The 12,778-nt window shown below is 42.7% G+C and overlaps 1 protein-coding gene across 4 annotated transcripts in view; it reads right to left on the bottom strand.

The window, feature by feature from the left end:
• The window catches only part of LOC139374910 (catenin alpha-2), a 677,819-nt gene that overhangs the window by 647,399 nt on the left and 17,642 nt on the right, over nt 1-12,778 (bottom strand). Inside the window, exon 1 of one of the 4 annotated variants that reach the window (XM_071116131.1) lies at nt 1,851-1,938. The exons of the other annotated variants lie outside the window; for them this stretch is intronic. The gene's annotated coding sequence lies outside the window, so the exon portion shown is untranslated. Of the gene's footprint in view, nt 1-1,850; nt 1,939-12,778 lie in introns of those variants that run through there. 4 annotated transcript variants of the gene reach the window in all.

Here is a 12,778-nt window from a genome sequence, read left to right as displayed (position 1 = left end):
GTGCGTAAGAGCGTGCATGAGTGTGCAACTGTACTGTATTCGAGAGTAGCCTACCTTAATGAGCTTCTGCATGTATCTGAGAAATCCGAGAATATTTGGTGAGAGCGCGAGCGTGGAGCTAATCTGAGCTTTTTTTCAAAAATGTGTTGTGCTTTCTTTGCTATTTAAATCCCCCTGAAACCCAAAAGGATAGAATGACCCATTTTACAGTTCCCCAAATTGCGTCTCACTGCTAAATCTTATGAAACATGGCTGCCCCGGAGCAGTGTGGATTAGACAGAAGATTAAGTACCAGTGAAGAGAAGAGGGGTAAACATTGTGTAGTTTGTACACACGGAAAAACGTGTGTGCTCGCACACATGCTGAAACACACACACACACACTGTGTACAGACATATTCAAATAAACTGCTCACGTACAGTGGGGCAAAAAAAGTATTTAGTCAGCCACCAATTGTGCAAAATCCTACAATGTGATTTTCTGGATTTTTTTTTCTCATTTTGTCTGTCATAGTTGAAGTGTACCGATGATGAAAACTACAGGCCTCTCTCATCTTTTTAAGTGGGAGAACTTGCACAATTGGTGGCTGACTAAATACTTTTTTGCCCCACTGTATGTTCTCTCACAAAAAATATCCAATATATACAGCAGCAGGTGTGTGTGTCTTCTCTCTCCTCTCTACAGTTCTCTCAGTAGAGTGAAGGGGTGAGGGTTACTCCAGTGTGAGGGTTGCAGGTTTTGGGCTATGATATTTGTGCATCTAACTTTCTCACTCATTATTATTCGCGATTCATTCAGGATGATCCGTAATCACGGTAGCATCCACATGAACGTGGAAGTGTTTAGAAACATATTCTATTCTTATTTACAGTAAAAGTGACTCCAAAATGACACAATCAATTATTTACCATTCATTTCTATTGGTCAACAAAATCATCTGAAACACAACCAAAACAAACTGAAAATGCATCCAAAATGTTTGTAGAGTCACGAGCTTGATGTAATAATTGGGTGCCATGAATATGGGCCCAAATACTACACTTTTCACGACTTAAATACACATGGGTTTGTCCTTGTATTTTTGGTCCCTTAAAACGGGCGAGACTACGTACCAAAAGTGCTGCAATTATTAAACGGTTCACCCAATACGGATGAGAATACATTCAAATTAAAGATGACAGTCTGTACTTTTACAGTAGGGTCATTGTATCATTTCAAATCCCCAAAAGCTGAAGTTCAGAGCCAAAACAACAACAACAATGCTGTCACTGCCCTAATACTTTTGGAGCTCGCTGTATGTTTTATTAACACGGTGAAAAGTGTTGTTTTACAGGTTCACTTTAGGCTAAGCTAGTTTCAGCATTGCAAGAGGGCTTCTCTACACACATGCAGACAATGAAGGCACGCACACACACACACACACACACACAGTGTCATTCACAAACCCTCTGGCTGACACCTCTCTTGGCTCATCTGTGGGTGTGTCCTAAAATGGCACCGTATTCTCTACATAGTGCACAGCTTTTGACCAGAGGCTTACGGGCCTTGGTCAAAATTAGAGTACTATATGTGGAATAGTATGTGGTTCGGGACGGGCCATGTGTCAGAGCAGTTTTTACCCTGGCCCTGGTGTTGAATGTAGCACGGCTGTGTGAGCGTGCCACTGCGAAGAGGTGCGGAGAAGAAGGACGTGACTGAGAACATTACTGGGATGTTAGTTATTTACACACACACACACACACACACACACACACCACAACCACCACCGCAGATAATGAAAATGTGTCAAATACCACTTTTTTACAAACATAGACACACATGGACACACAAACACACACACACACACTTACCTGGCTGGCTGGGGTAATTCCTATACCGTTACGTTAACAGTTGTCTCGCTTACAATCAGCTCTATTTTCTAAAGGAGTGACGACTTCAGCGCAACCTCAGCTAATGATACTGTTTAATGAGCAACGACCAACAAGCGGTGAGAAAATATCCCACATGAGGCGACAAATCGCTGACTTGTGAAAAACAACAGCAGGGGAGCCAACCAATGAGGTGTCTCTGTGTATTGGGTTCAGCCTTAACCTCGATGTGTGTCCCAAATGGCGTCCTACTCATATAGTGCGCTACTTTTCACCAGAGCCCTATGGGCCCGGGTCAGAAGTGGTGCACTCTAAAGGAAAGAGGGTGCCGTGTAGGACGCAGCCCTAGTTTAGCAGAGCTGCCTGGCCCTTTGTAGCTGGTTTGTGTTTTCCACTGTCAGCCTTTGTCCTGTTCCAGAATCTCTCACAGAAATGTGACTGGCGTTGTTGTGTCTACCGCTCCCATCCCTATGCTCTGCTCCCCTCCCTCTATCCATCTCTCTTGTTCTCTCCTCCTTCCCTCTCTCTCACCCCTCTGCTCCACTCTCTCTGCCTCCCTCCCTCCAAACACTGTTCTGTTTAGATCCACTAATATGCCATGGACATTGCATGCAGCTAAAGAGGTTGGATGAAAAAGAGAGAGAGAGAGAGAGAGAGAGAGAGAGAGAGAGAGAGAGAGAGAGAGAGAGAGAGAGCACTAAATTGCTGCCTGCCATAAAATGAGGGACAGTGCACATGTCCTCCACGGCATTGTTGTTGTTATTGCTCAATGTATGGTTATTTTAACCTTTGATTATCGTTGTTAGTGTTGTCCCATTGACAGTCTTGATTATTATTTTAACTATGTTCATATCGTAAATGTATCACTTAATCTCCTAAGTAAGCTTTGGCAACATGTACATTGTTACGTCATGTCAATAAGGCAGATTTAAATGAATTGAGAGCGAGGAGAGACAGAGAGTAAGACACAGAGGGTAAGACACAGAGAGTAAGACACAGAGAGCAAGACACAGAGAGTAAGAGAGGTGTGTGGATGTTTGTCTTTACTTGGTGATTCCCCTTAGGCTTCATTCTAGCTGGGGAGATAATAAGTGAGAATTAACACACACTCTTCAGTCTCTAGGAGCGAAAGAATCCCAGCATGCCATCTGCCCCAGGAGACAGCCACAGTCTCTGTCTCTCCATCTCGCTGTCTCGCTCTCCCTCCCTCTCCCCTCTCCCTCCCTCCCTTTTCCTCTCCCTCCCTCTCCCCTCTCTCTCTCTCTCTCTCTCTCCCTCCCTCCCTCTCCCTCCCTTTTCCTCTCCCTCTCTTTTCCTCTCCCTCTCCCTATACTCTCTTTCTTCTCTCCTATTTCTCTTTATTAACCCTTAATGCTGGTACTATGTCATGTCAAGAGACATGATCCAGCATAGTCAACGCACCCCCTCCCAATCACCTTCTAGTTTCAGCTACCTCAAATCGCCCTATCCCATCTTTTCATTATGACACAGTGGACCTCTGGCCCGAGCACAGCACAACAAATAAAACGATCCGTGTAAAACAAATTGTTGAAGTTAAATCCACAAAAAGCACCGTTCAATCACTCCATCTCCTGCCAAGATGAATAAACTCTTGTTTGCAGAGCTCCTGAAACACCGAGTCCTCTCTAGCCTAAAGAGAAAGAGAAGCAATTGTCCGGTGCTACTGCTTGTCAAGGGCAACATCTAGTTTGCAAATGGCCTTGCCTCCAGTGAGGGTAAAGATAGAGATGATTGTGTTCAGCTGGATGTCTGTGTCTCACAGATGTAGCCAACGGGGGTGACCGCCATGTGCCAACTGGGCCTGCAGCGTCTGCCAGCGTCGTCATCGCGTGCCCTTGCCAGCCACTGCCAACAACCAAAGCAAATTAACATTGGAATTAGTCCGAGTCAATGACGTGCTGTCACTAAATTCCAGCCCCGGCCACGACGTTTCCATCCAATGTCACCATTCCCACATTGAGATTTGACGCAGTCAGGGGTAAACAGTCTTGAGTAGGCGTGACATCGTATGGATATGATAAGCTGAACAAGCAGACATCGTGTAGAAATCAAGAGCGAGAGAGGAACCTCGCAGTTCTTATGTTGTTGTCGATGATGCTATTTGTGGCCTTATTTTGATTTGTTAATCATGCACGATTCATAATCCCTTTAACATATGCACCTCTGCAGGGGCAGAGTGGGACCTGAAATAGGCCAGGTTTTTCCCTGACATACCAGCCCTTTTTAAAAAATGTTTTACCAATTTCCTGTTGTACTCAGAGGAATGTTCTACTGTCGTGATGACATGACTGTTGTAGGGGAAGAAGAATCAGAAGAACTTAGTACCAGGAGGACCATGCATCACCACCAGCATCAATCCAACACCTCCTACATGATGTCATCCTCGCCATTAGGGATAGTCACAGGTATTAGAATATTTGAATATCCAAACGGACATAAGTATTCGATTATTTGTGAAAGTATTCATTTTGGAGAAGAAAAAAAAAGATGGGCCTATTTGAATGAAAATGCTTTGTCTACGATTAAATGGTCTATGTGACATTGCTACATTTTTGTAAAACAACAGTTTTAGGAGTTATCATCCCTTACTGGAAAACGTATTGACAACACGTGGAGCATGTATTGACTACTGAGATCCACAGACACAAACAGCGGAGGCAGCCCTAGGTGTTAATCCACTGATAGATACCTCATCAGGCATACTGGACCTGCATCAAACCACAGCGGTTGACAAATCAACGCCATCATCACCTCTCCAACAACCAACACTTGGCTTCAGTACCAAGCGGCTCTGGCACTGAATCTAACTGTGCTCCTTAGCAAACTGTCATGGCAAATGGCCTAGTCAACAGGACCTCTCAATGAGCAGCTAGGCAAAATCTCCTGGCCAGGGGCCGTATGTATGAACTGATCCTAGATCTGCACTCTGACTTTGAGACGCTTTGTTAATACGGGCCCAGGTCTTTATGGCGAACGAGACTTGATCTCAATGGGACTAACGTTGATAAATAAAGTGTATGAAACCAAATACAAACTATGGGCCCTGGTCAAAAGTAGTGTATTTATATAGGGAATAGTGTGCCATTTTGGATGCATGCATTTTCAGCGTGGAGCACAGATGTCCACAAAGCCCTAGCTCCGCGTCCGTCAACACAACAGTTGCATAACAGTGACACAACGACATTGACCTTGTCATTACGCCCAACGAGACAGAGATCAACAGCCAGGGATAATGATGACTAAGACCATTCCCAGAGCTACACTAAGCCACCACCCACCCACACACGTGGTCTGAGTCAATGTCAATAGACTCTCCATTGCATTCACCCAGAGGGCTCTCCATTGCATTCATCAAGGACACTCAAGTAGGGCCATTTCCATAATCAAGGCTCCACTGCCTATACTGTATTTTCCCTCAGTGAGTGAATTAACCTGGCTTCCCCATGGTCGTTTCCTGTACAGAACTTTTAACATCTAGACAGTAACTTGTATTTTCAGGAAGCTATATGTGGTTCATCCGGGAATCAAACCCACAACCATGGGGTTTGTTCAGCAAGGGTACAACCTCCGATAACAAACCTTTCTGAAATGTAGGATAGCGAATCATGTCAGCAGTAGTGGTGCTGACAGAGATGGTCGCCTCGCTTAGGAAAGTCCTTAGGAAACGCAGTATGCAGCAATTTGTTTTTTAATATATTATTTCTTACATTGTTAGCCCAGAAAATCTTAAGTGTTATTGCATACAGCCGGGAAATAACTATTGGATATAAGAGTGACGTCAACTTACCAACATTACAACCAGGAATATGACTTTCCCGAAGCGGATCCTTTGTTCGGACCTCCACCCTGGACATTGGATCTAATCCCAGAGGCCGACCCAAAACAACTTTGTCGCCGCAGGAGAGGCAGAGGGAGCGGCCTCCTGATCAGACTTAGAAGGCGAGCACACCACCCGCCGTTTCCGAGCATATTAGTCGCCAATGTCCAGTCTCTAGACTACAAGGTGGACGAAATTAGGGCACGAGTTGCCTTCCAGAGAGACATCAGCGATTGTAACATACTCTGTTTCACGGAAACATGACTCACTCGGAATATGTTGTCAGAGTCGGTACAGCCACCTGGTTTCTTCAAGCGTCGCGCCGACAGAAACAAACATCTCTCTGGTAAGAAGAAGGGGCGAGGGTGTATGCCTCATGATTAACGACACATGGTGTAACAATAACAACATACAGGAACTCAAGTCCTTTTGTTCACCTGACCTAGAATTCCTTACAATCAAATAATGACTGCATTATCTCCCAAGAGAATTCTCTTCGATTATAGTCACAGCATTGTATGTCACCCCCCAAGCAGATACCACGATGGCCTGGAAAGAACTTCACTGGACTCTATGTAAACTGGAAACCATATATCCTGAGGCTGCATTTATTGTAGCTGGTGATTTCAACAAAGCTAATTTGAGAACAAGGCTACCTATATTCTACCAGCACATTGACTGTTGCCCGCTCGAGCAAAACACTGGACCCACTGCCACTCTAACTTCCACGATGCATACAAGGCCCCACCCCGCCCTCCCTTCGGCAAATCTGACCACGACTCCATCTTGCTCGTACTGTCCTATTGGCAGAAACTCAAACAGGATGTAACAGTGACTAGAACCATTCAACGCTGTTCTGACCAATCGGAATCCATGCTTCAAGATTGTTTTGTTCACGTGGATTGGAAAATGTTACGGGAGCCTTAGACAATAACATTGATTTAAACGCTGACTCGATGAGTGAGTTTTTTAGGAAGTGCATTAGAGATGTTGTACACACTGTGACTATTAAAACCTACCCCAACCAGAAACTGTGGATAGACAGCGGCATTCCCGCAAAACTGAAAGCGCGAACCACCACATTCAATCATGGAAAGAGGTCAGGAATATGGCCGAATATAAACCGCGTAGTTATTCCCTCAGCAAGGCAATCAAACAAGCGAAAGAGTCGCAATTCAAGGAGTCGCAATTCAAAGGCCCAGACACAAGACGTACAGTGGGGAGAAGAAGTATTTGACACACATCCAATTTTGCAGGTTTTGCTACTTACAAAGCATGTAGAGGTCTGTAATTTTTAAATCACATTGTATGATTTTTAAGTAATTAATTTGCATTTTATTGCATGACATAAGTATTTGATACATCAGAAAAGCAGAACTTAATATTTGGTACAGAAACCTTTGTTTGCAATTACAGAGATCATACGTTTCCTGTAGTTCCTGACCAGGTTTGCAGACACTGCCGCAGGGATTTTGGCCCACTCCATACAGACCTTCTCCAGATCCTTCAGGTTTCGGGGCTGTCGATGCCCCACGAGGTGAGATCTTGCATGGAGCCCCAGACCGAGGGTGATTGACCATCATCTTGAACTTCTTCCATTTTCAAATAATTGCGCCAACAGTTGTTGCCTTCTCACCAAGCTGCTTGTCTATTGTCCTGCAGCCCATCCCAGCCTTGTGCAGGTCTACAATTTTACAATTTTATCCCAGCTCTCTGGTCTTGGCCATTGTGGAGAGGTTGGAGTCTGTTTGATTGAGTGTGTGGACAGGTGTCTTTTATACAGGTAACAAGTTCAAACAGGTGCAGTTAATACAGGTAATGAGTGGAGAAATAACATTTGATTTGATAATCTCAATAGCAGCAGGAAACATCTGTAACATCTGACATTCGTTCCATATTTGCTTACTGGTGTTGCCAGTGCCACAGTCAAACCCACTGAGCTTTTGGGACCATGCAGTTACAGTGGCAGAACTATATAAATATTAGGTCTACAAATATACACTTTGTATACAGTTGAAGTCGGAAGTTTACATACACTTAGGTTGGAGTCATTAAAACTAGTTTTTCAACCACTACACAGATTTCTTGTTAACAAACTATAGTTTTGGCAAGATGGTTAAGATATCTACTTTGTGCATGACACAAGTAATTTTTCCAACAATTGTTTACAGACAGATTAATTCACTGTATCACAATTACAGTGGGTCAGAAGTTTACATACCCTAAGTTGACGGTGCCTTTAAACAGCTTGGAAAATTCCACAAAATAATGTCATCAATTTAGAAGCTTCTGATAGGCTAATTGACATCATTTGAGTCCATTAGAGGTGTACCTGTGGATGTATTTCAAGGCCTACCTTCAAACTCAATGCCTCTTTGCTTGACATCATGGGAAAATCAAAAGAATTGTAGACCTCCACAAGTCTGCTTCATCCTTGGGAGCAATTTCCAAAAGCTCTGACGAAGGCCGTGTAGCCGATACGTAAGCTTATTAAAGATCAGGGATACTATCAAGAGTAGTGTGCGGTTTCCTTTTTCCTTCATCTTGTTCAGCTCTTACCATGCACCTGCAAAAAAGATTGCTCAGATGTGTGAGTGCCTTTCGAATGTCAAACGCCTGAAGGTACCACATTCATGTGTACAAACAATAGTACACAAGTACAAACACCATGGGACCACAGAGCCATCATACCGCTCAGGAAGGAGACGCGTTCTGTCTCCTAGAGATGAACGTACTTTGGTGCGAAAAGTGCAAATCAATCCCAGAACAACAGAAAAGGACATTGTGAAGATGCTGGAGGAAACAGGTACAAAAGTATCTAAATCCACAGTAAAACGAGTCCTATATCAACATAACCTGAAAGGCCGCTCAGCAAGGAAGAAGCCACTGCTCCAAAACTTCCATAAATAAGCCAGACTACAGTAAGCAAATGCACATGGGGATAAAGATCGTACTTTTTGGAGAAATGTCCTCTGGTCTGATGTAACAAAAATAGAACTGTTTGGCCATAACGACCATCGTAATGTTTGGAGGAAAAAGGGGGAGGCTTGCAAGCCGAAGAAAACCATCCCAACTGTGACGCATGGGGATGGCAGCATCATGTTGTGGGGGTGCTTTGCTGAAGGAAGGACTGGTGCACTTCACAAAATAGATGGCATCATGAGGTAGGAAAATTACATGGATACATTGAAGCAACATCTCAAGACATCAGTAAGGATGTTAAAGCTTGGTCGATCTTCCAAAAGAACAATGACCCCAAGCATACTTCCAAAGTTGTGGCAAAATGACTTAAGGACAACAAATTCAAGGTATTGGAGTGGCCATCACAAAGCCCTGATCTCAATCCTATAGAAAATGTGTGGGCAGAATTGAAAAAGTGTTTGCGAGCAAGGAGGCCTTACAAACCTGACTCAATTACACCAGCTCTGTCAGGAGGAATGGGCCAAAATTCACCAAACTTATTGTGGGAAGCTTGTGGAAGGTTACCCAAAACATTTGACCCAAGTTAAACAATTTTAAAAGGCAATGCTGCCAAATAACTAATTGAGTGTATGTTCATTTCTGACCCACTGAGAATGTGATGAAAAGCTGAAATAAATAATTCTCTCTACTATCATTCTGACATTTCACATTCTTAAAATAAAGTGGTGATCCTAACTGACCTAAGACAGGGACTTTTTACTAGGATTAAATGTCAGGAATTGTGAAAAAACAGATTTTAAATGTATTTGGCTGATGTGTATGTAAACCTCCGACTTCAACTGTATGTGGTCCATGCAGGAATCAAACTCACAACCCTGGTGACGCCAGAAACATAGTTCAACCCACTAAGCAATTGGGACCATGTAGTTACACAACAGACGTTGATTGGGAGGCATCATGGCAGTACATGCTGTTCTGTTCTGTCAGGGTCATGTTGACATACAGGGATTAACTTCCCTAGAGTACTACTACTACTACTACTACTACTCTGTTTCCTGCTGCTATTGAGATTAACTCCACTACTACTCTGTTGCTGCTGCCCTCAATCGTAATACCCTGATACCATGCCGTTACTACTGTGATAAGCACACAGGGACGTAGTAGAAACAAGGTCAGACGCATGTGTCTGTTTGTTTCGATTTCTCTCCCTCCTGTGCATTTGGTTCGATCAGAAAACAAAGGTGTGAATGACTCATCAAGGACAAATGAATTTAGCCTAGTCAGTTAGTGTATGAATTAAGAAGCTAGCCTACCAATTGTCATGGTCCAGTTTTTCGCAAAGGAGTCCTGTCCTGGAATGGATATGAAATGTCACGTTCAGATTGGGTTGCTAGGCTATGAGTGGCGTATATAGGCTTCATTCCACAAACATCTGGGTCCTGAGTGGTGAGTGCTGGACTTGGCGTCCCACAGAGCAATGAGTTGCTTAGGGAGACAGCTTCAATACAGTTAGATGACAGGAAGTCTCTCCAGCCAAATCTGGGATAATGTTAAAGCAGCTCTGCGTGTTGGGACTGGGAGACCTGCCTGCCGTCGCCACAGAAACCTCATCGCGGCCTCATGTAGTGGGCTTTATTGGAGCTCCCATGAAGGGGTTTCTGATAGCTCTTAACTTCCCATGGCCAGATATGCTTTCTCATTGTGCCAAACCAAAACCTACACTTTTGATGAGCATGCTACTGCACTCTTCTGGCGCAAATAAGACCCGGGTTCAAACTCCCAGCGTCAGTCACTCTGCCTGCTGTTCACTAGAGCTATGATATAGGCCTACTAATGTCATGGTGACTGGCCACAGCCATGGCAGGTTCCGTTCACACTCCCGGTGAGTTTACACTTTCAGCGAGATATAAGTAGCGTAGCACCCAGTATTATCGGCATACTCAACAGTGTTTAAGAAATATATTACCTTCAACAGAGTTATCTTGTGATCAAGCAATCGATGTTTTGTGATTATTGGTGTCGTAAAACTGCTAGCTAACGGGTTAACAATTAGCATGTTTGACATTTCAGTAGAAATACTACTACCATCAGATTTTTGATAAACGGTTTAGCAAAACAATACGTCCACCTTACTATTTTGTTCAATTACAAGATATATCCGTTTAATTTTGTTCAAAAAAGGGACACCAACCTCGTATCTATTGTTTACTAAAAGTTGACTAGTTGGCTAGCCTTCCAGTAAAACAAATGACTTGCCTGTCAACTTTTCATTGTGTATCCCGGTGCGCCCTCCTGTAGACTCTTAAAAATGGTTCTTCGCCAACATCTTCTTCAGTGTTGTAACCAAAAAAAAATCCCATTATTTGTTTTACAGATTGATTTTATGTTTCGAGAAAGTAGATAACAGTTTAATACTAACATATAAATGAGTATGAATAATTTAGGTAAAAAGTTGGATTTTAAATTATGTGTGGTCTGTCGCCAAGTCGAATTTTACAATATACACAGCGTGTCCCACAAAATGTGTATACATATAACTTTTTTGAAAACTCTCAAAACATAACTTAACTTACATAACCTGTCTAGGGCTGGGGTTCCGCTAGCAGAGCCAACAGCCAATGAAATTGCAGGGCGCCAAATACAAAGCAACAGAAATGTCATAAATCAAATTTCTCAAACATACAAGTATTAGGCACCATTTTAAAGATAAAATTCTCGATAATCCAGCCACAGTGTCTGATTTAAAAAATGCTTTACAGAGAAAGCTCCACAAACGATTATGTTAGGTCACCACCAAGTCACAGAAAAACCCAGCCAATTTTCCAGCCAAAGAGAGGAGTCACAAAAAGCAAAAATAGAGATAAAATTCATCACTAACCTTTGATGATCTTCATCAGATGACATTCATACGACTTCATGTTACACAATACATGTATGTTGTGTTCGATAAAGTGCATATTTATATCCAAAAATCTACTTTTACATTGGCGTGTTATGTTCAGTAGTTCCAAAACATGCTGTGATTTTGCAGAGAGCCACATCAATTCACAGAAATACTCATTATAAATGTTGATGAAATGCATGCATGGAACTTTAGATACACTTCTCCTTAACGCAACCGCTGTGTCAGATTTCCAAAAACATTTACGGAAAAAGCATACCCTGCAATAATCTGAGTACGGAGGGAGCTCAGAGCCCAAACCAGCCAAAACAAATATCCACCATGTTGCGCAGTCAACATTAGTCAGAAATAGCATTATAAATATTCACTTACCTTTGATGATCTTCATCAGAATGCACTCCCAGGGATCCCAGTTCCACAATAAATGTTTGATTTGTTCGATAAAGTTCATAATTTATGTCCAAATAGCTTCTTTTGTTAGGGCGTTTGGTAAACAAATCCAAACGCGCGTTCAGGTCCAGCCGAACGTCGGACGAAAAGTTCTAAACGTTATATTACTGGTCGTAGAAACATATCAAACTATATACAGAAGAGTTAAAAAACTACAAACCTCAGATTTCCCACTTCCTGTTTGGATTTTTTCTCAGGTTTCTGCCTGCCATATGAGTTCTGTTATACTCACAGACATCATTCAAACACTTGTAGAAACTTCAGAGTTTCCTCTGCCTCCTTACATCCAAAAGTGAAAATGCTGCCCCTATCCCAAAGAAGATAAACTGCAAGGAAAATCGGTGGTCAGCTAGCTAGAAGGGTGTCTTTAGTCGCAAAACGTACCGTTATTTTCCAGGCCATTTAAATGTTGAGCTCGAGGTGATTTAATCCTACAACCGCTAGAGAGTGTCCGAAGTTAGAGGAAGTTAGGATATATGAATAAAAAGCAGCTAAGAATATAAAGTGACTTACAGTGAGACTGTTCAATAATACTCAGTGTACTCAGAGTTAGGTAAATATAGAAGAGTATTTGGAGAGAGGGTTGAGGCAAATGTCAGATAGAGCACACTTTTGAAATATTGAAGGTGTGCTTACATAGATTAAATGTGCATTAAGGATTCTGTAACATTCAGAGAAAAGCCAGTCTAAAAATGTCCCTATCACTTCTCATTACAGGAGCTAATATGCTACCTCTGCAGTGGCCCAGATTCACAGGAGCAGGAGTGTGTGCTTGTGCATGTGTCATATGTGTGTGTA

Source organism: Oncorhynchus clarkii, chromosome 19 (assembly GCF_045791955.1).
Source record: "Oncorhynchus clarkii lewisi isolate Uvic-CL-2024 chromosome 19, UVic_Ocla_1.0, whole genome shotgun sequence".
NCBI lineage: Eukaryota > Metazoa > Chordata > Actinopteri > Salmoniformes > Salmonidae > Oncorhynchus > Oncorhynchus clarkii.
The sequence above is the reverse complement of the archived record's forward strand: the minus strand, read 5'-3'. Positions and strand labels throughout refer to the sequence as shown.